This window comes from Lithobates pipiens, unplaced genomic scaffold (genome assembly GCF_037356315.1).
Source record: "Lithobates pipiens isolate NorthernLeopardFrog02 unplaced genomic scaffold, aLitPip1_a1.2 Scaffold_16, whole genome shotgun sequence".
Classification (NCBI taxonomy): Eukaryota; Metazoa; Chordata; class Amphibia; order Anura; family Ranidae; genus Lithobates; species Lithobates pipiens.
The window spans coordinates 623,322,388-623,349,655 of record NW_027507748.1 but is presented as its reverse complement, the minus strand read 5'-3'; the positions used below and the strand labels follow the sequence as shown (position 1 = coordinate 623,349,655).

The window sequence follows — 27,268 nt, the reverse complement described above, 5'->3', positions numbered from 1 at the left end:
GTCGGTGCCTGTCTTTTTGTAAATATCTCCTAACCCCCCCCCCCCCGCAGAAATCTCAGCTGTACTCAATACCATCCGAAAATGCATTAAATTCACATTACAACTGCACTGTCTTTAGCACAAATCACAAGGCAAAATCAGGCTGAACTTCAATAAAAATCCGTATAATCGCACCCATTTGCATTGCATAAGTGTGAACCCAGACTAATGCCCCGTACACATGATGAGATTATCAGACGAATGATCGTCCGTTTATTTTATTTTTATTTCCATGCTACTCTCGGATCGAATCTGATGAGTTTACTAAAGTCACGAAATTTCCCATACGACAGGAATTATTTTTGAAAGTGATGTCATGTGTTGTAATCATGTAATACATTTGTATTGCATTTTCGAACGATAGCTGTACTTACTGATTAAATGAAAATAGCACAACCTGGCATCGTATAAAAATTTTGTGCACGTTCCGATAGAATATTATCGGATGAACTGTCATGATCAGCTCTAGAAAGCTCTGTACTAACAATCCGATTTATGGTACGACTGTACGATGTTTAGCCAATGGAAAGCTAGTTACTAGGAAAAATAAAATAAAAAAATGCATGGTGTGTGTAGGCAGGTGGCAATTAACTGCAGAAGGATAGGAAGTCGTGAGGAACATGGTTCCTCTATGGTTTCCTGAGTCACTGGGGCAGTAATCCGATTGGATGCTGGCCTCCCATGTGACTCTGGCTGCCATCTTGGGTGTGGCTGAGTCTATTTATGACCCTGACCCCTGGGTTTGGTGCATTTGCCTGTGGGTAGTGTAGGGACAGGTCACTCATCTGTCAGGGACAGTATTAGCGCCAGGCCGCATTTTGCCCCTCCAGACAGATGCCGTCAATTCAGCTGATACCTGCTCAATTACACACTGTTGTCATTCATGAGTAATGATGGGCTCAAGCGTGTTCAGATTGTACCAACCAGGAAGCCAGTCACTGAACACCACCAATCGTAGGCAGCATGTATCTGCAGCTGCGGGCTGGGAAATGCCCCACTCCCTATGCTTGGCGGTGTGCAGTGATGGCTTCCTGATGGGTACAATCTGAACACGCCCAAGCCCATCATTATTCATGAGTGTTCCTGGTCGGGCCTTTTCCCACTGGGATGTTTGTGAACTGTTTTGCCTTTACTACAAGTTCTACTAGTTGCACTTGGACTGTTTGTGTGTTATTGCCGCTGAACCTACCCACATATGTTTTTTTTTTTTTCAGTATGTTTGTGGATTTTCAGGTGTTTCCATTCAAGCTGATTGGGGCCAAAAAAGTCTGTGGTTCAAAAGAAGCTCATGTACTTTCTCGAAACTACAAGCTTCAAGCGGCGCGGCGCTCAGGCATGAACAAGCACACTTGAAAACCATGGCATTTTGGATGTTGAGCATTTTGAAGATTTGAGCCAGAAAGGTTTGAATAGGGCACATAAAATGATTGCCAATAGAAATACTGAGCTGGCTGTGTAAGGACAGGGACATGTTAGGCCTCGTGGGCGTCCAATCCTGGTGTTTTCATTAGCCCAAGTGCAGCATCTAGCCTCACTGTCTGCAGCTTGTCAATCTATGAAGGGCTGAAATACGCTGCAGGCCTGATGCTGAACCAAGTGGTACTCATGTTTTAGGGCCGTATGCAATCAGTGACATATGCCCAGAGCACAGGTTTTCAAGTATACATTCCTGAGTGTATAGGGCCCTAAAGGTGAGTCCTACTCAGTACAGCATTCAGTTCTGTCCAGCCACAGTGTATTTCTACCTGCCTTAGGCTTGGACAGGCTGCGGGCACTGGTTCTAGATGATGCTTCTGGGTGCACCAATGGGATTGGGTACATCGGGGGCTAGACACTTAACGAATATGAGCCATTGGACAGCTGCTGCTGTAATCTAGTTGCTATACTGTCCTTTATTTCAGCTTTCACATATGTTCCACATTATGAAAATAAGTATAAAGCCAAAAATATATAAACACACACACACACACACACACACTCTACAACAAAAAAAAAAGAAACAAAAATGTACTTTTTTTTTTCAGGTTACATTCACACTTGAGTTTTTAACAAACGTGTATTTCCATTGAAATGGGCATTGCAATGTGTATTAAGATGCATCACTGCACATAAAAATGTCAGTTTGTTCACTCATGTTGATGTGGGTTGGTGTGCGTGTTTTCACATGCAGTGTGACGTACAATGTAAAGTGTAGTGCAGTGCATGCCCAGTCTGAACCCATATTTTATTTTTTTTATTATTTTCTTTCTCCTTCTGACCCCTTTCACACTGCGGGAGTTTTTCAGGCACTACGGCACTAAAAATAGCACCTGCATAGCGCCTGAAAAAAGGGGGCTTTCACACTGGAGCGTTGTGCAGGCAGGGCATCAGAAAAAGTCCTGCCAGCAGCTTCTTTGGAGTGGTGAACTCACCGCTCCTCCACCACTGCTCCCCATTGAAATCAATGGGGCATCGCTGCGATACCACTGGCAAAGTGCAGCTCCGGCGGTGTTTTGTGGGCGGATTTAATCCCTTTTCTGCCGCTAGCAGGGGGGGGGGGTTAAGACTGCCCTGCTAGCGACCCAAGAGCGCCGCTAAAATGACGGTAAAGCATCACTAAAAGTAGCGCCGCTTTACCAATGATGCCCGGGGCAGCTCAGTGTGAAAGGGGTCTAATGCTGCGTACACACTATCGGACTTGGTCAGACGGACTATCTGACGGACTTTCAAACGGACGGACTTGCCCAAAGACAATCACTCCAAAAGCGTATTTGAATGTGATGACGTAGAATAAGGAAGTTCATAGCCAGTAGACAATAGCTGCCTAACGTCGGTTTTTGTTCTGTCGGACTAGCATACAGACGACCGGAATCGAGTCCGCCGGAGAGATTTGAAACATGTTTTATTTCTAGGTCTGGTGGACTTTTGGGAAAGAAAAGTCCGCTGGAGCCCACACACGATCTAATTGTCCGACGGACTAGGTCCGGTGGACCGAAATCCGTCAAAGTCCGATCGTGTGTACGCAGCATAACTGTCATGCAGTGCTGTCATCAATTCAGATACTCACCTGTGGTGTGTGACGTACATATCTCAGGTGCTGAAGATGGCATTTTTTTTGGACGATCATGTACACGAAAGGGCTGTGGGGGCATTGGGTATTAAAGCACAAGGATGCTAAGTGTATCCAGGGGGGTGAAGTTCTGCTTAAAAGAAATATGGGCAATAGAAAATACAGTAAAACCTTGGTTTGAGAGCGTTTTCCAAGAAGAGCAACGTTTTTTTTTTTTAATACATTTTGACTTGATATACAAGCGATGTCCTGGTACACAAGTAGCGTCATGTCACAACTGAGTATTATGCCGTGTACACACGGCCGGACTTTTTGGCAGCAAAATTCTGATGGACGAATCCGCTGGACAATTCGATCGTGTGTGGGCTTCATCAGACCTTTGCTGTCTAAAAATCAGACAGACTTTAGAAATAGAACATGTTTCAAACCAGTTCCTATCGAGAAATCCGTTCGTCTGTGTGCTAGTCCGACAGACAAAAACCGACGCTAGGGCAGCTAATGGCTACTGGCTATGAACTTCCTTATTCTAGTCCGGTCGTACGTCATCACGTTTGAATCCGTCGGACTTTGGTGTGATTTTGTGTGTCCAAGTCCATTCGTTTTCGAAAGTCCATCGGAACTCCACCGTCGGACCTAGTCTGTCAAAGTCCGCTCGTGTGTACACGGCTTTAAAGGGCAGAGAGGTGCCTCTAAGTGTAGCAATATGGTTACATTTAATGAAGGTTCAACATTTCAACATTTTACTACACTTAGAGGTGCCTCTCTTCTCTTTTATACTCTGTAGCTCCTGCTGGATTTTGCTTCTAATCCCCTGGTGGAGGCTTCCATTTGTGGATGGACATTTTATGGTTGCACAACCTGATCACATTGCTATAATCCCTTTTTATATGGGCTATAAACTGAAGGACCTTTTGAATAAATGGTTGTGGGACGAATCATTTGAGTTTCCATTATTTCTTATGGGGAAATTTTGCGTTGATATACAAGTGCTTTGGATTACAAGCATGTTTCTGGAACGAATTATGCTCGCAATCCAAGGATTTACTGTATAGGCTACTGACCTCTCCTTCTGTAAATGTTAGTTGCCTGGCTGTCATGCACACTGTAACTTCAAAAACATTTCTTGGCCATTAAAGCGGAGGTCCACCCTAAAATGGACCTCCGCTCATCGGAATCCCCCCCCCTCCGGCGCCACAATCGGCACCTTTCAGGGGGGAGAGGGGTGCAGTTACCTGGATAATCCAGGTAACTGCACCCACTTCTGGGCTAGCTCTCTTCAGCAAGTGCCCCGCTGCCTGCTGGGAAACACACAGCTCCCAGAGGCAGCGGGGACCGTCCGGATTGCGCAGCGCGGCTCGCGCATGCGCAGTAGGGAACCGGGAAATGAAGCCGAAAGGCTCCATTTCCTGATTCCCATACCCAAGATGGCGGCGGGACCCGGCAGCCGAGCGAGCGATCGGCTTCGGGTGCCGACATCGCGGGCGCGCTGGACAGGTAAGTGTCACTATTTAAAAGTCAGCAGCTGCAGTATTTGTAGCTGCTGGCTTTTAAAAAAAAAAAAAAACGCGGAGTCCCGGTGGACTCCCGCTTTAACCTGAAACAGGTAGGCAGATTAGCAGTTCTTACTTCACTTAAATGCTTGTTTTGGGTCACCGATTTCTCATTTTGAAATGAGAGATAGCCAGGGAAGTTGTATTGTCAGAACAAGGTTGGGAATGGGGCCTTACATATTTCTGTCAGCACTGTTTTTTTGGATTGTTTTTGTCAGAAAGCATAAGCTAACAATGTAGTTTAGATTGAGAGGAATATAAAATGTTGCCATTGCTGGCCTCCGCCTGATAATGCTACTTGCTTGGCTTCCTCTGTCTTCAATAATTTGTCACTGACCCAGAACAAGTTGCACTTAGTAAAGTCAGAACTTCTGGTTATTGAGAAATCAAAGTATGTGCCATTTTCTGAAGGGGACAATCAAGTGAACCTGTTGGATGCTGTGTCTTAAACCTGCTGTGAGACAAACACAAGAGCTGCTATTATTGAACACTTTCTGAAAATAGTTACCTGGCCTCTGTGCTGACCTCGCGTCTTCAGTACTTTAACATCATGTAAAAAGAATGCATGCTTCTTCCAGGTCAGTGACTCAAAGTACCGAAGCAAAAGCCTCAACATGTCCTCCAGGGCATTCAGTATTTTCAGAGGGAGTGGTCAGCAATGGCGGCTTCCATATTTCCTTTTTAAAGTTACCTATAAATCGTTATTCTTTTTATATTATATTATAATTGCATTGCATTAAAGTGGTTGTAAACCCTTACAAACAACTTTGACCTACAGGTAATCCTAGATTAAGGCTTACCTATAGGTCCAAGAAATATCTCCTAAACCTATATGGTTTAGGAGATATTTACAAAAAGACAGCCACCGCTGTCTACGACGCATACGCCGTAGGCAGAGGCACGCAGGTGCACTGGGCAGGCCACAGATCGCGGCGATATGCCGCTTGTGTCAGATCCCGTGCGCGGGAGTGACATCATCGCGGCTCCGGCGAATCACAGCGCCGGAGCAGCGAGACCCGGAAGTCACTCCGAGATACATGGCAGCAGCGAACATGAAGACGGAGGACCGCTTCGGGGGCTTCGTTCTCAGGTAAGTTATTCATAATGAGCTAGTATGCTATGCATACTAGCTCATTATGCCTTTGCCTTGCAGGTTGCATTTTTTTTTAACTGCCTTTACTTCCTCTTTAATTGCATTATATTGCAGCTTACAATTTTTTAGATGTGATGGCTGCATTCATTTTCTTGTTTTAGGCTTTTTCTTCTATTTTCATCTGGAGACCCAGCCAGCAAGTCTGTTTTTCAAAAGCACATGCTCTCCAGCAAAATTTATCAGTTTACATGTATGAGATAAACCACTTAACACTGATCGGCTTTTATTTATTCTCGCAAGACCTTTATCCCAAAGGGGAAAAAAAAACTATTTGCTGTAATTGATTTTAAAGTGTAAGCTGAAGTTTGGCTTCAATATGTTAGTGTAATTAAATCTGCTAATACATTTAATACTAAAGCCACCCCCCACCCAGACTGACAATGCTGCTGTCTGTTATGCCTCCTCTTCTCATTCCTCCAGAGTTGTATGTCACTAATGTAGGAGGTGTGTTGCTGGCCAGTTCACCAGGTGAAAACAGAGGGGGGAAAAGCCGAAGAAAAGAAAACAAATGCAGCCACTACATCTAATCTAATTGGTAAGCAGCAATAAATTACATTTTTGGATTGGGGTTTAATACAACTTTAAGGCCACAGCTGCCCATTTATGACCTGACTCAGCTTTTCTTAAACCTTGCACTGAATGAGCTATTGGAGTCCTTCATAGCGGGATAGGCTCAGATGTGTGAACAATTGGGTCGTGTTAAACAAATATTTGCACACCGCAAGTGTAGAACACATAATTCCAGCAAGACATTACAACAAGTTGTTTTCCAGCCCTGTCCTCAAATGTACCCCATTAGCAAGAAATCAGGCTGTAGCAGGTTGGGAACTAGGAAGGAGCTGAAAGCTATGGCCAAATGCAGAGATTTGAGTGTTACTGTTAGAGATAAAATAAAAATCTTAGCTAAGAATGTTATTGTGGAAAATGTTCTTACCCTGTGCACGTCAGGTGTCATGTATATAGACAAATTAGTGAAGCAGAACATATTCTGTGAGAATACAATACTGAAAACCAAAGGCAGGCACCAGCACATAGCTGACGTCTCTGGCGTTGATTTCCCTGAGGGTGGTCAGGTTGAACCTACACACCTGACCAGCCCCGCTGCCAGCAGTCTGTAAAATCCTAGAAAGGCTGAAAAATGCGGCAGCTAGACACAATACCGAGTGGTGTTTAGGGTCGTGCAAGAATCTGGGACACGGGGGCTAAACGCCCAGGGTGTATGAGGCCTGACAGCGTCCACAGACACAGGAGGGCAGTTAGATGTGCATAATGAGAACGTTGCATATACGTGTGTAGCACCCTACACAGGCCATACACCTATAGATTATCTGCAGATTTTCTATGGTTAGATGGAAAAAGTGGGAGATTCCTCCATCCACACAGTATAGGGAACATGGAGAAATCTGTTGCACTTTTTTCATATAACCATAGAAAATCTGCAGATAATCCATAGGTGTATGGCCATCTTTAGTTTAAGCTCAAAACTGGATTGCCATAGACAGGGCTATCAATGCCTCCCCAGCTTATGTAACAGTGCTGATCCAAAAGAAAAGAACATGGGAGATGGGAAATGAGTCACATGCATGGCCATATCTAAAAGTAGTAGGCATTTCACTTTGCACTGGTGCCTTATAATGGCTTCAATAATTTCAAATGAAGGGGACAAGGAGTTCATAGCCCTATGTAAGCTCCAACAACTCTGGGATGGGCATATTAGGAGATTCGCATGTCATATCTATGGCCAAACATGCAGGATTGGAGACCGTTAGATCTTCACCATATTCTTGACTCAATCGTTTATACTATACACGTCCACTTTCAGTGCATGTCAGGTTATATCCATTCAGTTCTACTTTATCAGTTAGGATCATCTGTTAACTGAACCATTTCATCTTACCCAATCATTAGCAGTGCCATATTCTAGCAATATATATAATTTTTTTTTAATTATTATTATTATTATTATTATATACATGGTATTTCTAGAACTAAACAAAAGACATAAGATAAGACAAGTGATCTGTAAAGCTGGTTGATCATGGGTTTTTCTAATGACCATGAAAACCCATACATCACACAATAGTCTCTTCCTGCCAAAACTAGGCCCCTTTCACAGGGGCCCCGTCTGGTCCGTTCAGTAGGGGATCCATGAACCGATCCCCTGCTGAATCTACACAGATAGGTTTTGGGACATCTGTGTTCTCTCAGTGTTTAGCTCCATTTAACTAGAGCTTTCCAGACCCATATTAGAGCTATGGGCCAATGATGTAAACGGGCTTGTGTCTGCTCACATCAGACTACATCTGATCCATCATGTTTAGAAAAAAAAATAAAACAGAAAAGGCTGTACACTTTTTTTTTTTATTTTTTTTTTTATATTAATATATTTATATTCTCTTTTTATTTATTTTTTTTTTTTTTTTCAGGACCTGGGCAGACTCGGTGGTAAACAGATGTATAAACGGATATGAGTCCATTTACATCTGATTGCCCATAGACTTGTATGTAACTTCTGATCGGAACGCCTATGTGAAAGAGGCCTTGTAATTTTTCTTTATGTTTTTGAGAGCTGGCAATGATCACACAGGTTATTTCACGTGACACATGTATGACATCAGATGTGAACTGTTTGCTTTATCTGCAGAAAACAATAAAGAGTTGGCCAAGAATGTGCAAAGTGTCTGCTTCGATATCACCCTCCCAAACTACTGACATGAACCAGTCGCATGGTTAGAGGGGAACGGTAATGTAAAAAGCCTTCCAGGTATAAGAGACGTGAACAACAATTATTTGTTCACCTATATGTTTGCTAAACCTCAATTATCAACAATACTGAGCTAGATGACTCGTGGCAACAAACACCTGTTGGCCTGCAGGGCCTGACTAGGAGGAAACCAGATTTCCAACATAAAGAACCTGGCTGTGTAGTAACGCCGGTGACTCTGTAGGAACAGTTCCTCCAGCGTTTATCTTCTACATGGCTGCCAACTTTTTCAAATTAATTTTGAAACTTGTTCTGCAGCTGAGATGATCTGTATTGGGCCTATCGTGCACATTGCTGCCTTTCACAATATCATGTTGGTAAAGTATACATACACTATTACCAAAAGTATTGGGACACATGAACTTTAATGACATCCCAGTCTTAGTTCGTAGGGTTCAATATTGAGTTGGCCCATCCTTTGCAGCTATAACCATTCCAACTCTTCTGGGAAGGTTGTCCACAACGTTTAGGAGTGAGTCTATGGGAATGTTTGACCATTCTTCCAGAAGTGCATTTGTGAGGTCAGGCACTGATGTGGAGGGAAAGGCCTGACCTACAGTCTCCGATCTAATTCATCCCAAAGGTGTTCTGTCGGGTTGAGGTCAGGGCTCTGTGCAGGCCAGTCAAGTTCCTGCACCCCAAACTCACTCATCCATGTCTTTATGGACCTTGTATTGTGCAGCCATGTTGGAACAGGAAGGGGCCATCCCCAAACTGTTCCCACAAAGTTAGGAGCATGAAATTGTTAAAAATGTCTTGGTATGCTGACGCCTTAAAAGTACCCTTCACTGGAACTAAGGGGCCGAGCCCAACCCCTGAAAAACTATTCCATAATCTACTCCTCAACCAAATGATTTGGACCAGTACACAAAGCAAGGTCCATAAACACATGGATGAGTGAGTTTGGGGTGGAGGAACTTGACTGGCCTGCACAGTGTTCTGACCTCAACCTTATAGAACACCTTTGGGATGAATTAGAGCAGAGACTGTGAGCCAGGCCTTCTCATCCAACATCAGTGCCTGATCTCACAAATGTGCTTCTGCAAGAATGGTCAAACATTCCCATAGACACACTCCTAAATCTTGTAGACTGTCTTCCAGGGAAAGTTGAAGCTCTTATAGGTGCAAAGGGTGGGCCAACTCAATATTGAACCCTATGGACTAAGATTGAGATGCCATTAAAGTTCATATGTGTGTAAAGGCAGGCGTCCCAATAATTTTGGTAATATAGTGTATATTTACAGCAGAAATTCACAAAGCACTGTTTTGGCCTCTTACACACCAGAGTAAAGAACACAATTTAAATATTCAGTTACAACCATTTTCTGGCAGTATGGCTCCCTTAAAATGGTCTATGCCTAATTCATAGAAGCCTTGTGACAACTCGCTTAGGACGTCTGACACGTGTGCCAGATTCAGGTAGTTCTTGCTTCCGCCACTTTAAGAATCTGTCCACAGATAAGCAAACTGGCACTAAATAAGTCCAGCTTTGAACTGGTATATAGAGAGATCCCTGTGCTCAGGTTGGGGTATTTTGTGGTGGGGAGCTGCCATGAGTGGCCACCAGCATCATAGCAACCAATGACTCATACCTGGCCCCATTTCGATGTGAACTGGGGGATTCCCAGGCTGACAGGTGAATGTAAACAAAGAGGCGAGGATGCCGACTGACATGATTACTGAAAGTGTTACTAAACCTACAACAGTAAAATCAGTCTGTATATGAAATAATGCATGCTTGTTATACTGACTGTGGAACCAATGGAGTTAATCCTGTGTACTGTGTAAAAATGTTGTCTGATCTTGTCTTCTCTGATCCACCCTTTCTTCCACAGTCCCCAATCTATCTCCTCATAGTACAGAGCATTGGGGGCACTATGCACATGCTCAGTTTGGTCTGTATTGCTAGAGAGTTTTTTTTGTTTTGTTTTTTGAGGGGGGGGATGGTGCATGTGATACGCAAAGGGCCAATCAGCACAGAGGGTTAGGGGTCATGCAGTTTATTTTTTACTAAAATAATTGCATTTCCATTTTCTGTATACTGTGGGAGATCAGATATAGTGAATGCAGGATCTTGGGTTTAGTAATGCTGCGTACACACGACCGGACTTTCCGGCAGAAAAGGTTAGATGGAATCATTTCATCGGATATTCTGATCGTGTGTGGGCTTCAGAGGACTTTTTTTTTTCAAAAAGTCTGACAGACCTAGAAATAGAACATGTTTTAAATCTTTTTGAAGGACTCAATTCCTATCGGGAAAACCGTTTGTCTGTATTCTAGTCCGACGGACCAAATACGAAGCAGGGGCAGCTATTGGCTACTGGTTATTGAACTTCCTTTTCTAGTCCCGTCGTACGTCATCGCGTTCTAAACAAACAAACTTTGGTGTGATCGTGTGTAGGCAAGTCCGTTCTGTCAGAACTCCATCAGAAACGCAGTCGGAAAGACTGTCAGAGTTTATTCTGATGAAAAGTCCGGTCGGGTGTACGCGGCATTACACTTTAAATCTGGCAGTGGCCATATTTGGACAATGTCAGCCAACATCCTTGCCCCTTTGTTTTCTTATAGCTGTTGGCCAGGGAATATTCCAGTCAGTAGCTGAATGAGGCTAGGGATAAGTCATTGGTTTCTAGGACCCTGTTGGCTGCACAGCTGGCAAGGGGCTGAACATGTACTGCAGATGGCGTGTGTCCACAGTATGGACAATCCTGCCTCAGTGCCACCCCCCTCCTCCATGCAACAGATTCATGGACCTGTTCCTGATAGGTACATGACTCTGTTGCCCACACTGACATTTTTATTTGTTTAGCAAAAAATAAAAAGCCCAGTGGTGATCAAATACCACCAAAACAAAGCTCTATTTGTGGGAACTAAATGATAAAAATGTTGTTTGGGTGCAGAGTTGCATGACCGCGCAATTGTCATTTAAAATGCGACAGCTCTGGAAGCTGAAAATTGGCCTGGGCAGGAAGGAGGGAAGTGTCCTGTATTGAAGTGGTTAAATCATATGGATCTCTTCCCACCACAGCATACCAAAAATGCCCCTCTTAATTGAAATTAATGGAAAACACATCAAAAACACACCGGGGCTGTGTTTTTGGTGTGATTTTTTTTTGAGTCACGTGTCCATGTTTCACATGTGCATGAGTGGATTTAGGCAACCAGAATATGCATCAAAATGGATATGAGTTTAGTCGTGGGGTGGGAGCGGTATGAAAGGGTCCTAAAGAGTTTCTATGACATTATAAGTAAATTTCTTTTTTTTCTGTAATAAATACCTTCCTGCTCACATTGTCTTGTTTCAAAGCCACAGTTCCGCTCTAACACAAGTACAAATGCAACTCGCAATACAAATGCTGAAACACAAGTAATCTGATGTATTTTTATCCCACCTCGAGTTATCATATACAGTATATTCCCACCCATTCATCTCACCCTTAAAATAATAACATCATATGATAAACGTGTGCACAGTATTTCTTCCCTATATGTGTATAAAGTTCAGCGCACTTTACCTTTTACCTAAATAATATTACCTCTGACTCACATATCCAGAGAAATGTAATGATTCATGATAAAAAAAGTTTTAAAAAAAACACAAAAGCACATACCGATAAACAAATACACCTGAAGTTGTCGAGTCATACAGGTTTGTAGTACCCTCTACCAATAGGTAGGTGCGAGTAAGTTTTTTTACTAGGTACTGTCAGCACAGACAAATATAGGCAGGCTTATGCTGCAAGCTAGGCCTGTCTGTTGTTATCTGGGAGCTGGGAGTGGTCAGAGTAGCAGTGGGTGTGGCCACCTGTGCTCTGGATCTGAGGCGCCTCCCCTGTTTCCAGGGAGAATGTTCTGGAAGAGGGGCAAGGCCTGGGACTGGAGTGGCAGGCTGCTTGTGTGGGAGCCCTGACCAATCCCCATCTGGTATTGGCAGGGGGCGGGCCTCCTATATAAGCTGAGGTAACATGCCACTGGGGGAGAAATCAGCTGAGTGAAGTGAGGAATGGAATATTAGGCAGCAGCAGGAGGGCACCCCCATCTGGGGGGGGGGAGGTACTGATTGCAGGAAGAGGCCCAGGGAGAATCTGTGAAGGAACTTTGCCTCTACACAGTCATTGGAAATGTCTTTGTCACCACACAGTCGGTGATAAAGATTTCTTGGAGCAGAGGCCCAGTAGCAGCTAAAAACCTGAGCCTGCTTAGGGGCTTATTCAAAGTGGGTCCTTATTGCTCAAAAGAAGACATTACTTTACCTCAGTAACCATAAGTTTGTGCAGGAGGAAACAAGTTTGTGCAGGAGGAGAAGAAGTTCTGAGACCATCACTTTTACATGGTCAAAGGTGACATCTTCATCCTTCACGCGGTGAAGGATGGGGAATTCTTGGAAAGAACAGAACAGAGGAGGAGCAACAGTCTGCATAGAGATGCAGGAGGAGATTCATACTCAGTAAAAATGCATATCAAATCTTCTGGCTCTAACTATGTGCTTTTGTGCTAAATCTTAAAATACAATGGCATCTAAAGGTTCTATGGGCATCTCATATCCCCTTTCCCCATCCCCATTCAAGTTGTACCCCCAAATAAAACAACAAAACAACAAAACCAGCAAAAGACAGTTCATTGTCTCTGCTAGTGATGTATGAAGTCTGGCAGTGGGGTGAATTGGTGGATTGTTTGTTACTAGCGGCAACTACATCGCTACAGGTGCATGTTGTATTTTCATAGTCTTATACCCTAATTACCTAATTTTCACCTAAGTACCCTCTCAGAGCAGTTTATGCATGAAGGTAAAAAATATTTAACCTATACAGCCACTTTAAGGAGTTATGCACACAGGGCGTTAGAAAAAAGGAGCTGCAAAGCCTCTACCAATGCCTGGAAAAAGCAGCTGTAAAAACATGTTAAGTGTTTTTTGTATTGTTGTTAATGCACGTTTAGTCACTCTTGGTTTTTCTCTGCCTCTATTCATCATGCCCTGGGGCATGATGGGGCAGTGATGTCACAAGGGGCGGAGCCTCTGGATGACTTCGTCATTCACATAGGGTGGGGGGCCAGGATCTATTGACGTCGTCCCGTGCACGAGCGGCCTGCGCGCCCTGTGATCGGCGAGTCTATGAGACTCGCCTGATCACCGATCCGAGCAAGGGGTCGATCCCGACCCCTTATCACGTGATCAGCTGTCAGCCAATGACAGCTGATCATGTGATACAACGGAGCCGGTAATCGGCTATTATTCCTCCTCGCGCTGTCAGCGCGAGGAGAAAAAAAAAGAGCCGATCACCAGTGCCCACCTGCCCCCTGCCAGTGCCACCTCAATAAAAAATAAGTGCCCCCCGTCAGTGCCACCCAGCAGTGCCCACAGTGCCACCCAGCAGTGCCCACAATCTGCCTCAACAAAGGTGCTGCACCCCAGTGCCACATATCCGTGCCCATCAGTGTCATCTACCAGTGCCCATCAGTGCCCAGCAGTGCCACCTATCAGAGCCACCTATCAGTGCCACCTATCAGTGCCCATCAGTCCCATCTATCAGTGGTACCTATCAGTGCCCCTTAGTGCCACCCATCCGTGCCACCCATCCGTGCCATCTTATCTGTGCCCATCTTTGCCCATCAGTGCCGCCTTATCTGTGCCTATTAGTGCCGCCTTAACTATGCCTATCAGTGCCCACCAGTGCAGCCTATCAGTGCTGCCTCATCAGCGCACTTCAATTAAGGAGAAAAATGACCTGTTTGCAAAATTTTATCACAAACTATTAAACATGATTTTTTATTTTTTTGCATCTTTTTTTGTTTGTTTAGCAAAAAATAAAACTCCGAGCTGTAATTAAATACCACCAAAAGAAAGCTCTATTTGTGGGGAAAAAATGATAAAAATTTCATTTGGGTACAGTGTTGTATGCCCACGCAATTGTCATTCAAAGTGCATCAGCGCTGAAAGCTGAAAATTGGTCTGGGACTGAGGGGGGTTTAAGTGCCCAGTAAGCAAGTTGTTAAAAGCAAAAAATAAAAATAAAATTTAAATAAACATTTTACAAGAAAAAAAATTCAGCTTTTTAAGCCTGATGGGCAGAAGTGACATCAGATGTTGCTCAGGTCCTCCAAAGATAAAGAGCCAAGTGGGGGCTATCTTGCCCTCACTCGACTTCCTGCCTAGCCCTCCGCTGGATCGGATCGGTTCTGGGCATACCGACAGCTCTGACCAGGACCTCTCCCACGGCCTCTAAAAGTGATTCCCTGGTAAATCCGCCCAGGACCACTTTTACCAGAAGCCAACTCGCCCACAGTATAAAAAGATGCTGCCATAACAACAGTATTTAACGTCAAAGTCATGTACTGTGTGATGTCATGATTTGCCAAACAGTTTGAGTAAGCAAAAAGGTTGAAGGACAAGGATGGAAACATTGTTGTTGAATCCAAATGGAATGAGAACATTTTTTAAGTTGAAATCACTTTGGCCGAGAAATTGTAACAATTTCTATGACCACCCAAACCTGAAGTTGAACATTTGTTCTACAAAAACTAATATGGTACTTAAAAAAAACACCATTTAAAGTTAGTCAAGTTCACGAAGCACCATCAAATTGGTCGGACAAGCAATTTAATGATTTTGTGTCCAAATGTTTTAACTAAATTCTACAAGTGTAAAGCTGGCCAAAAACAGACCAACCTTTGCCAGCTTTAGCAGGACCTGGATGTATTTAAATCCATCTATAAGCAGGCTGGTTGGTCCGAAGTCAACCTGTTGGTCGACTTCAGACCTACCCGTTGGTCGACTTCAGACCAACCCAGCCTGTCTGTTTTTTTTCATTCGATCACTGCCAGTGGCTAAAGCCTCCAGCAATGATTATTGTATTCTGATAGCTGGGCAACCTCCTGCTGTCAGTATACAATAGTGCAGTGAGGGGGATTCACCTATCAACGCTGGCTGTGTTGATGGGGGAATCAAGCAATGTCTTTCCTTCAACTGGTTACTGAAGGAAAGAAATTTGCATAAAACATGGCCTGCTTTACTGTTCTTTCAACATTTACACAGCAATTTGCACTACCTTGCTGAAAGCAGCCTGTCTGTCATAACCATCTCCAGTCTGCAAAGTCTAGCACAGACAAGCTGTGTGCAGTTATAAACGGTGGAAATAAAAGGATCTTATTCTGGCTTTCAGTGTTGAGGAATTCCTCTAGTGTTATTGCTACATGTTACAAGTCAGACCTGCAGTGAAGCGTTAAATTCTTTCAGAATCATTAGCATATCTAAGACGAGTCACTGGGCTGTGGAGCTCTTAAAAGACCAGTTTGAGCTGGAGAACTTGTTTTAATTATAGGTTTTAGCTGCCATCTAAGTAGATTTTGCACCTAGGTTTTTTTTCTAAGTGCTGTTTTCAAAGCGCAAGCTGTCATGATGCGTGATGGCTGTAAAGCTGCACAAAGCCAAAGTTACATAGAAGCCAAAGCAGGGTGGAACGTGTTTGAATTTGCATAATTTAATCGATGTGTGAGCTTCTTCTGACCTAGAAAAGAGTCATCCCTTGGAAAAGATTGACCTTCCCACCAGTGGTGCTTAAAATTAAAAAAATATCCCATTGAGGAGGGGCATGGATGGGCTAGAATATATTTAGAAAGGTAAGTGACAATAACTGCTTTGGAAGTTGGATGAACCCTTTTCCCATTATTACTCTGCTTATTGCCTGAGCTTCATATTGGATGCGGAATCCACCCATTTATAACAATTTAAATTTGCTTTATATCATAAAACCAAAGGGGACCAAGGCAACCAACCATTAACAAAGCTCATTTTGCAGTGTCAATGGAAAACTGTGGTGGTAGGCTGAGTTCAGTCAATTTTGAAAATGAAAGCTAGTTGATGTTACTGATATTGCCTTACAATTGCCATATGTATTTTCAGGTCAACCGGAAGGGATACCGTTTGAATGGACCTTAAAACTGAAAAAAAAAAACTTCTGCCGCATACACACGATCAGAATTCTCGCCAGAAAAAGCTCTGATGGTTCTCCCGTCGGAATTCCATCAGAATTCCGCTCAAACTGTCTTGCCTACACAAATGGTCACACCAAATTCCGACCGTCAAGAACATGGTGAAGTACAACACGTACAACGGGACTAGAAAAAAGGAAGTTTAATACCTAGTAGCCAATAGCTTCCATCTCGTAGTTGAATCTGAGCATGCGTGAGTTTCTGCATGTTGGCATTGCATACACACGATCGGAATTTCCGATAGAAAGTTTTTCCATCTGGAAAACTGAGAACATGCTATCAAATTTTTGCTGGCGGGAATTCGGCCAAATAAATTCCGATGGAGCATATACACGGTCACATTTTCCGATGAAAAGCACTCATTGGTCTTTTGCTAGCCGAAATTTCCGATCGGGTGTACGTGGCATTACATGGTAAATGTAATCCATATGACAGATCAAAATCTGACTTTATGTGGCCAGCATTATGCTTGGGACAAACGTAGATCTATACTAAGACAAAAAAAAAAAGTTTACGAAAACGTCTTCTGTCACTTTTCTATGTGTCTTTTGACAACAGAAAATAATTTGCCATCAGTTGAGTGGTCTTCCGTAAGCACCTTTCAAAAACCATTGAAGTGTAGGTGTTGATAAGCCATTTATGATGGTATGAACCAAACCGCTGTTCCTGTTGGCCAAGCATCATATATACAGCTTACTGCTGTCAGTGGTTCCTAATCAACCACTGTCATCACCACACATTGCTTACATGGCTGGGAATATTACCTGCATTGTGCAGTTGGTTTTAAACAGAGCAGCCCTGATCCTCCTCTTCTTGGGTCCTCTACCGGCACTCCAGGCTCCTCCCTCCTGCCGAGTGCCCCCAGAACAAACGGCTTGCTATGGGGGCACACAGCTCAGCGTGTCCATTCACACACAGGGCCGTGGTTTGGCCCACCCCCTCTCTACCCTCATTGGCTCACTGGCTGTGATTGGCAGGAGCCAATGACTTCCCAATGGCCAATGAAGGAGAGTCCCTGGAGAGCCTTCAGACCCACATTAAAGCGACACCTTAAAATGCATCTCTACAGGGTCGCCTCTGAGTCTATTCTGCGTCCACCTAACTGAACTTTTAGCTTCTCCATCCACCCCTGCCCTCCCCTCCCCCTACCTTTACAGCTACTAATAGTTACACAGTTACTACAACAGTTACTGTCCCACACTTTTACAAGCAGGGCCCTCTTGTACCTGGTACATGGTTTGGTAACTGCACTGTCTTCTTTTTATTTTGTAAAACAGTTTGCGCTATATAAATTCTGTATAGTAATTATGTGCATTTGTGTATTACCATATTATAATTTAATAATATTTCACCATATATAATATTTTCTAACATAACTTCCCTATTATCTTAAAACTTCAACCTTTAATATTTTCTTGCTTTCATTTGTTCCCCCAGGGCACAAGTTCATGGCTGATAATATTGCTAAATGTAAGTTTGCAGCTACATATTCTAAGCCAATATTCATATAACTGGGTTATTCTGAAGTGTGCTATATGTCAGCCACATATCCTACATGAAATAATTGAGTTGTTTACCATCACAGCAGAAATATGCAGTAGATGATTAACTTAATCTCCAATGTTATTACTATATACAGTGGGCATTGTGATAACATATCTTGTGTGTATCTATTGTGCGTATCTATCTACAGTAGATATAAAAAGTCTACACACACCTGTTAAAATGTCAGGTTTCTGTGATGTAAAAAATGAGACAAAGATAAATAATTTCAGAACTTTTTCCACTAAAATAAGGAGGTTGCATAAGTGTGCACACCCTCTTATAACTGGGGGTGTAGCTGTGTTCAGAATTAAGCAATCACATTCAAACTCATGTTAAATAGGAGTCAGTACACACCTGTTAGCATTTAAAGTGCCTCTGATTAAACCCAAATAAAGTTCAGCTGTTCTAGTAGGTCTTTCCTGACATTTTCTTAGCAAACATCAAAAGCCATGGTCTGTAAAGAGCTTTCAAAGCATTAGAGGGATCTCGTTGTTAAAAGATATCAGTCTGGAGAAGGTTACAAAATAATTTCCAAGGCATTCGATTTACCATGGAACAGGGGCCTTGCTAGGGGGCGGCTATTGGGGCTATAGCCCCGAATCTGGGGCCCATAGCTCTGAGTCTCTTGCTGCAGGGTCCCTGCCTAAACCAGTGGGTTGCAGCTGCTGCGGCGTGCGGGCTGGCTGCATGAGAGAGGCGGAGGAGAGGAGAGAAGCGAGAGCGGGGGGACAAGCAGAGATGACATCTCTCTCCGCCTGCTCCACATCAATGCTCTTCACAGCCGGGCCTCTTCAATTTAGGAGCGAGATGCGGCGAGCAGCAGGGAGATGACATCATCTCTCACTGCCCAACACACATCAGCGCTCTTCTGCCCTCACAGCACAGTGGAGTGGAGGTCACATGCTTCCTGTCATTGTGGAGCTCCACTTTGCAGCCAGACCCCCTTGCTTCAATGTCAGAGGAGCGGCGGGGAGCAGCGAGATTACATCATCTCTCACTGCCCGCCCAGCATCACCACTCTCCTGCTCTCACTAAATGGACCAGTGCTGTCAGCCTGCCACCAATGCAGCGTCAATGCACATTTGGTAGCACTGGCTGGCATGGCAAGTGACAATCCACATCAGTTGGCAAGTGACAACCCACATCTGGTGGATGGTGATGTGGCAAGTGAAAATCTGCAAATGGTGTGTCAGGAAAGGTTTCTCCCGCTGGTGGCACTGTCGGCCTCTTGGATCGCAGTACCAGTGCCCACCAGTGTGTGTCTTCCAACACTCAGGATCTGTAGTGGAGGGATTCACCTGTTGGTGGCACTGTTGGATCCTTTCGGCTGTAATACCGGTGTCTGCCAGCGGGTGTTTATCGGCAGTGTGGAGCAGACAGCACCCCCTGCTTTCAGGTGTCACTTTAAGCTAATCACAGGCATACCTATAAATACCCGGCAAGCACTCACATGTTTGCCTTGGTTTTGTCCTTGCACCCTGACCTGCTAGCCTGTAACCTGTAACCTGTACCTGTACCCGATCCCGAGCCTGTATCTGATCCCCATCCTGAGCCTGTCCTGATCCTGTCCCTCCTGTGTTTCGGTTCCCTTCATCTTTGCCTTGTGCCTTGATTCCCATTCACCTTTCCCCATCTGCTGATTCCCTGTATATGACACTGGCTTGGCTTAGATTTGTGATTCTGGAACTGCCCTTGTTTATCTGCTGATCCTCTGTGTATGACCCTGGCCTGGCTTACGTTCTTGATTACGGTATTCCCCAGCTACTGTATATATTATTTGTATGTCACTGTTGGGTTAATTGTCACTGTTTTGGTATTGGAGATGTTGTGTACTTATATATCACTCATCTTAATAAAACCTTTATTTACACTTTACATGCTTTTTGGTTCTCTCTTTGCAGGGCAGACAGTCTGGTCACACCTGGTATATGACCTGGTGGCAGGTGACGTGGCAAGTGTCAATCCACATCTGCTGCCAGGTGAAAGTGGCAAGTGACAATTCACATCTAGTGGCAGGTGACAATGGCAAGTAACATGCTGCATCTGGTGACAGGCAGAGGTGGCACGTGACATGCTGCATCTGGTGGCAGGAGATGTGGCAAGTGACACGCCCAGGTTCCCACTGATTCTGCAGTATGGTGAGTTGAACCATTTCATTATATATTAGAATGTAACAATAGAAATAATGCACTTCAATCACCCTGACACCATATCAACCATGGTGCCATGATGATTGAAGAGCCAACACCAGCCATCACCCATGAAAAATTGCTTACCTACCACCGGTCTCCCTCGTCACCTCCTCCCATGCTGGCCTCCAGGACTTTTCCAAAGCCTCTCCAATCCTATGGAATGCCCTACCCTAATCTGTCTGCTTATCTCCTACTTTTTTAGCTTTTAGACGATCCCCGAAAACCCTTCTCTTCAGAGAAGCCTATCCTACCCACACCTAACAACAACTGTATTTTCATTTTCTCCATAAGCTCATCCCCTACAGTTATTACCTTTTTTTGTTTCCACTTGACCCTCCCTTCTAGATTGTAAGCTCTAATGAGCAGGGCCGTCTGATTACTCCTATATTGATTTGTATTGTAAGTGTACTGTCTGCCCTCATGTTGTAAAGCGATGCGCACACTGTTGGCGCTAGATAAATCCTGTATAATAATAATATTTTAAACTGAATGGGTTGTTTCCAGTGGCGGCTGGTGATTTTTTTTTTCTTTTGGGGGGGCGGCAAACAACCCCCCCCATTGGAGAAAGGTTGGGACATCAAAGCCCCGCACTTACCCCATCTAGGATGCGGGCGGGCAGCGTGTCCAGTGAGCGTCAGATTTCTTCCTTCCTCCTCCTGTGGATCACGACGGGTTCCACCATGCATCTCCCTCCTCCTTTTTCCTAGGTGTCCAATAGGATCGCCTGTCCTTTTAGCCAATCGGTAAACAGGTATCAGACCTGTGCTTCCTGATTGGCGGAGAGGCGATTCAGTGTTTAGAATAGTGAATATTGATTCGCTATTCTAACACACCTGGGTGGGCTCCGAGCGCAATGCTCTGTGTCCAGAACTCACTCTATTTTGAAGCCTATTAGAACCTCTGGCTCTAATCGGGTGCTTCAAAGATTGTTTACAATCACTTTAAGCAAAGTTGAGCTCCAATCTGTAACAGAAGTACTTTTCTATTTATTTATTTTTTACATTCAAGCAGCATCAGTTTCATAATATGTATTTTATTGATTTCTAGCAATCATATGTACAGCAGTGCTCGGACTGGGATGAGCACAGTAGACGTATGACCCCATCAGGGTGCACTTTCATTGTCCTAACAGCAAGCTGGGGAAGGGTCCTTAAAGGTGTTGTAAACCCTCATGTCTTTTCACTTTAATGCATCCTATGCTTCTGTCACTGACCAGCCCATTGGTTCCCATGGCGGAGACACGATCTACCTCTCTGCCCATTGTCTCTGATCTTGATTGGATAGATGGACATTGGCTCTCGTTGCTGTCAATCAAATCCAATGATGCAAGCACCAGGGGGCGGGGCCAAGTCCTGCATTCTGTATGAATGGACACAGAAGCAGGACTTGGGACAACGCCCGCATGGGTGTCCACCTTAAGAGAGCCTTCTCCAACGTGGGCACTCGATGAGGGGAGGATCTACCAGCGCCGCCGGGGGACCCCAGAAGAGGAGGACTAGGGCCACTCTGTGCAAAACGAACTGCACAGTAGAGGTAAGTATAACATGTTTATTTTTTGTTTTTTTTAATTAGGATTTACAGTCCCTTTTAATCAAGCTCATAGTAACCCTGTCGCCAATATCAAAATCAAAATAATATAGTTTACGACTGTAAATACTTATTCCTCTTGCTGGGGGAATCTTTACCTAAAGTTTCTTCTGAAACCGACACTATCGGGAATGTTGATCTCATGTGTTCTTGGAAGCTAACACATCAATACAGGGCAACCACAGAGCATTGATGAATAAAAGCTTGCATAGAATAAACTACAGGCAAGAACTATTACCAAACAGAATCTCTGTAACCTATAAATAATATGACTAAAGCTAGCCAAATATGCTACGTAGGTTGAATGAGAATCTCTTGATTCCTCAACCACACTAAACAGCATGGATGGATTGGATGAATTTGCAGTGCAGGCTGATGTATTCCAAAAAGCAGTGTCTTGCCTGGCAGGACAAGAGACCTGATTTTTATAAGTAACACTTAAGGGCACACTGGCGGAATATTGGGTGGCATTAGCCGGGTTATAGGAACCGTTCGACATTCGGCCAGTGTGTAAGGCAGGCAGTCCGACAGAAGCCGGCCGTTTGTCGAAGGGGCATGACCAAAAAAGGTCTGCCGATTTTTTTTTTTTTTTTTTTTTTAAAGCCTGTGGCATGCAAAACACACTCAAAAACTTCACCCAGTGCATAAAAAATGTGCACGCACATAAAGAGTGACACAAAAAAAGTGCAGATGGGTTCACAAGCCCTCTAAAATCAGAGGGCCTTGCCCTGAATCCCCCGGGTCGTTAGGCTCCAGACAGGGACAAGGACACTTAAAACTTGGTCCATCTGGCCGAAACCAGGCGGACCCCGTTCTTTGAAAGGTCTGCCGAAACAGACCCACCCAAATACTAGGTGAGGCTCCCCCGAAGGGAGACCCCAACCCTAAGAGAGAGGGCGAACTAAGCCAGAAGGCCGTGTCCACCCCCTCCCTAGACTTTCAGGACAGGCCCTAGGACCTGTGATCCTACTCCTCACACATGCAAGTGACAAAACAAAGACGTGACACGCACAAAAAAAGAATACATTAAATAAAGTGGGGAAGGGATAGTGGAGAGGAGAGTGAAAAAGTGGCCATTGTGTGAAACAACGATCAGGCCGTCCGGCAAGGAATAAAAAATTCCTCTGGTCCCAGCCAAAAGGCCCGGCCCAAGAGGCAGGTGCTAAAAAAGTGTGCTATTGGTGCAGTGACCGTGGTGCCCAAAATCAAAGTGATCCTCACTCTCAGCCAATGGCTGAGAGCGCTAACTGGGGTGTGTTCTGGTGGGGGGGGGGGGGGGTGGAGGCGGCGTCCCATGTCAGAACACAATAGCTCAGTGGGGGAAATCATTATACTAACATCAGTTTGTTAGTACAGGATTTCCTCCTGAGCTCTTCAGTATTTTTTCATTCAGCCCCCTGGGTTGAACATAAAAAAACTTAACAAGCTGGGGGCAGGATGAGAATGTGAGTGGACTGTAAAAAGAAAAGCAGCAGACTGAGGAGCTTATCTTTCAGTCACCCTGCACTTTCCTCCTATCAGCATGTTTCTTGTGGGCTGTGGGCGGATTCCTATATTTTTATCCTTGGGATCTCTGGTTTTTCACTTCCACCACCACATTCTCGCTCTTCCACTGTCTCCAAAATGTAAGAAAATAGTATTGGGGACAGTGAGACTTCTTGCAATGGACTGGTCACAGAGGGAGGCAATCAGATTTTTTTTAAATTAAAGGATTTGCATCAGTTAACAAAAGAATACATAACTGTATAAATAAGTCTTACATTTGTTTTGAAACATTTGCAAGGTAGATTTACAGTTGAAAGTAAACAGTAAGGACTCCAAGAGTTTAGGATATGCTGCAAAATAGGAACCTATATCTTGCAAATCCCAATGCTCAGGCTGTAGATGTACAATAAGTTTTTTTTTTATTGTGATCTTAATCTGTATTGGTTGGACAAAGACTTTAAAGAAACCTGCTAAACAGGTTTAAGGAGTTAGTGGTGGAGGGTTAACGTGCTACATTAACATCACTTTTCTCTGTGACCACAGGGTTCTTCTGAAGGCTTGACGGGATGGAAAGCAACAGCTCAACTAGAAATACAGAAATATGAAGTCAAATGGTGTTTACACAACACACACCCTATTATTATGTATTTTATACAAGGCTGACAATTTTACACATTCTAAGCATTAGTTCCTGAATTCGAGGAGCTTCCAACCTAAGGTTCCAATCTCGCATGCATAAATGTGAGATGGGGATCTTAGGTTGTAAGTTTGTTGAATTACACAAATACAGATAGTAGGGTCATTTTAGACAGGAGCCATTAACCTAGCAGCAAGTTTTGTGGAGTGTAGAAGGAAATTGGGGGGGAGGAGGAGGAGGAAAGCAGAAGAAGAACGTGCAAACACCACGCAGATAATGATGTGGTTGGTATTTGAGGGAAGGACCCTGGTGCTGTAACCCAAGTCACTTCACTGATTAACTTTAGTTCACATTTACAAAGAAACTTAGATTGTAGAATGACACATATTAGCTAGAACTGGGTTACAAGGCTCAATTCTGTGATCAGATACTGTATTTCTGTCCATTTCCATTTTATGCATTCCACATTTTATACTATTCTGCCGCTTATGTGAAGTCCAGTTAATACCTGAATGATTTTCAAGTTTTCCCAAAACTTCAACGTTCAATATCAAGGTTCCCATTATATTATTCAGTAGTGTCTGCTTACACCTGAGCATCATGTCACTTGAAGCTTGAGATTCTTTGGTGCAGAGTCAGGAATTTTTGATCAATATACGGTAGGCTTCAATGGAGGCACCTTATGATTTTTGTGCAATTTATTGCGCCTCCTTCTCCTAATAACTGGCTTTCCATTGGCTAAAACAAAAATAAACAAGCCTGAAAATGGCATATACAAATGTGCATAAACAAAAAACAAACCAAAAACTTAAAGCTCAAGTGAGAACCTAGCTTAAAAGCCATCTAAGGACACTGTCCGTGGCTCAGCAGCCCAATGGTACCCTTGAGGACTTGTTACAAGTACATATGTACTAGAATCATTTGGCAAAGTAATACTGATGGAAGGCAAGGGATACTTGTATGTTTGGAAAGGTAAATATCGAAATAATAAGGGGTACAAATTCGTTTTTATTTGAAGAAGCATATTTACGGAAAATTTTCTGGAGGGTGGAGCCTAACCACTACTTTCTTAGAGTACTAAGGTACACAAATGAAAAAGAGAGTGACACACGCACAGTTTATTTTGGCATGTATCTTGAATATGGAATTTAAAAACTGTGGCCAATCGCAAACAGACCTTCTCTTCATCCACTGTGCTGAGTTCCAGTTTTTTCCCTACTTCTACAGTAGCTGTATTTTAGCATCTGCAAAACGGTGAATCACTCAGCCTTTTGTACAGTCTTAAAAAAAATTCCAGTCCAAAATCAACAGAACTGGATGAATGTTGCGGGAAGCATTTATAAAGTATGAACACATTTTTCCTTCAATGTGGGTTTTATTCATTGATTGCAGAAGCAAATAATTAGACCAACTCGTATAAGATGCAATTTGTTTAAAATCAATAAAATTAGCCAAGCAATAGCCACATACCACCGATAGACAGCGAGGTTCACAATGTTCACTTTAAAAGCCTGGCGACTGGATGGCTTCAACAAATATTTGTTTGCTCTCTAAGGCTGGCAACATTTAAGCAAATGTTTATGATTATTATTGAATCTTGCACACAAATCTGACACTATACTATACAGGCATTGAGGTTCACTGGAGAGGTTTTACAGCACTGATCCTTCATACATCCTTTAATTTAATTTCATTGAGTAGATGTAATTTTGCCTAAACTTTTATCTGCTTACCTTTTGAAACTGAAAAAGGGAATGCACCTATGAAGTCACTAAAACCTCAACAGTAACATGGCTAAATTTGGACATGCCTATGCCCACTTTTTTTAACCACTTGCAGCCCGCCCTATAACAAATAGACGGTGGCAAAGTGGTTGCATAATCCTGACCAGACGTCATATGACGTGATCAGGATTATGAGCCGCTGCGCGCCCCCGGGGGCGCGCATCGCGGCGATCGTTGTTGCGGGGTGTCAGTCTGACACCCGGCAACTACGATCTCGGTAAAGAGTCTCTGACGGAGACTCTTTACCACGTGATCAGCCGTGTCCAATCACGACTGATCACAGTGTAAATAGGAAAAGCCGGTGATCGTCTTTTCCTCACTCGCGTCTGTCAGACGCGAGTAGAGGAGAGCCGATCGGCTGCTCCTCTGACAGGGGGGGTCTGTGCTGATCGATTATCAGCACAGCCCCCCCGAGGATGCCCACACTGGACCACCAGGGATGCCCAGGACAAGGTATGCCACCCTAGACCACCAGGGATTCCAGTCAGTGCCACAATGGATGCCAATCAGTGCCCATAATGGATGCCAATCAGTGCCCACAATGGGCATCACTGATTGGCATGCATTGTTGATTGGCACTGATTGGCATCCATTAGTACAATATATTATAATACAATGCCGCCTATCAGTTCCCATCTGTGCCGCCTATCAGTGCCCGTCCATGCCACCTATCAGTGCCCATCCATGCCCACCTGTGCCGCCTACCCATGCCCACCTGTGCCGCCTACACATGCCCACCTGTGCCGCCTACACATGCCCACCTGTGCCACCTATCCATGCCCATCCATGCCAATCCGTGCCAGCTATCAGTGCCAATTTGTGCCACCTATCAGTGCCCATCCGTGTCGCCCATCAGTGCCGCCTATCAGTGCCACATATTGGTGTCCATCAATGCCACCTCATCAGTGCCACTTCATTGGTGCCACCTCATCGGTGCCCATCAGTGCCGCCTTATCATTGCCCATCAGTGTAACCCCATCAGTGCCCATCAGTGAAGGAGAAAACTTACTTATTTGCAAAGTTTTGAAACTGAAACAAAAAAAAACATATTTTTTTCTAAATTTTCGGTATTTTTTTATTTGTTTAGCAAAAAATAAAAACCGCTGAGGTGATCAAATACCACCAAAAGAAAGCTCTATTTGTGGGAAAAAAATGATAAAAATTTCATTTGGGTACAGTGTAGCATGACCGCGCAATTGTCATTCAAAGTGCGACAGCGCTGAAAGCTCAAAATTGGTCTGGGCAGGAAGGTGTTTAAGTGCCTGGTATTGAAGTGGTTAAAGTTGCATTTGTTGGAGGATTAAAGCGAACCTGAATTCAAAATGAAATTGTGTTCTCTTATAGAAAACATCTAGATATGTGACTGCACTGCAACAATATCCTGAAAATGTTCTCTTTTTTTTTTTTTGTGTCATAAATTTCTCTTAAATACTAGTAAAAAACCTGATGTGTTCCTTGGCACTCCTGTGCCTTCGGCCCCATAGCTGTACATTT

The 27,268-nt window shown here is 43.9% G+C and overlaps 1 protein-coding gene across 1 annotated transcript in view; it reads right to left on the bottom strand.

The window, feature by feature from the left end:
* FRY (FRY microtubule binding protein) overlaps positions 1 to 27,268 on the bottom strand; it is a 590,409-nt gene that overhangs the window by 379,759 nt on the left and 183,382 nt on the right. The window lies entirely within an intron of this gene.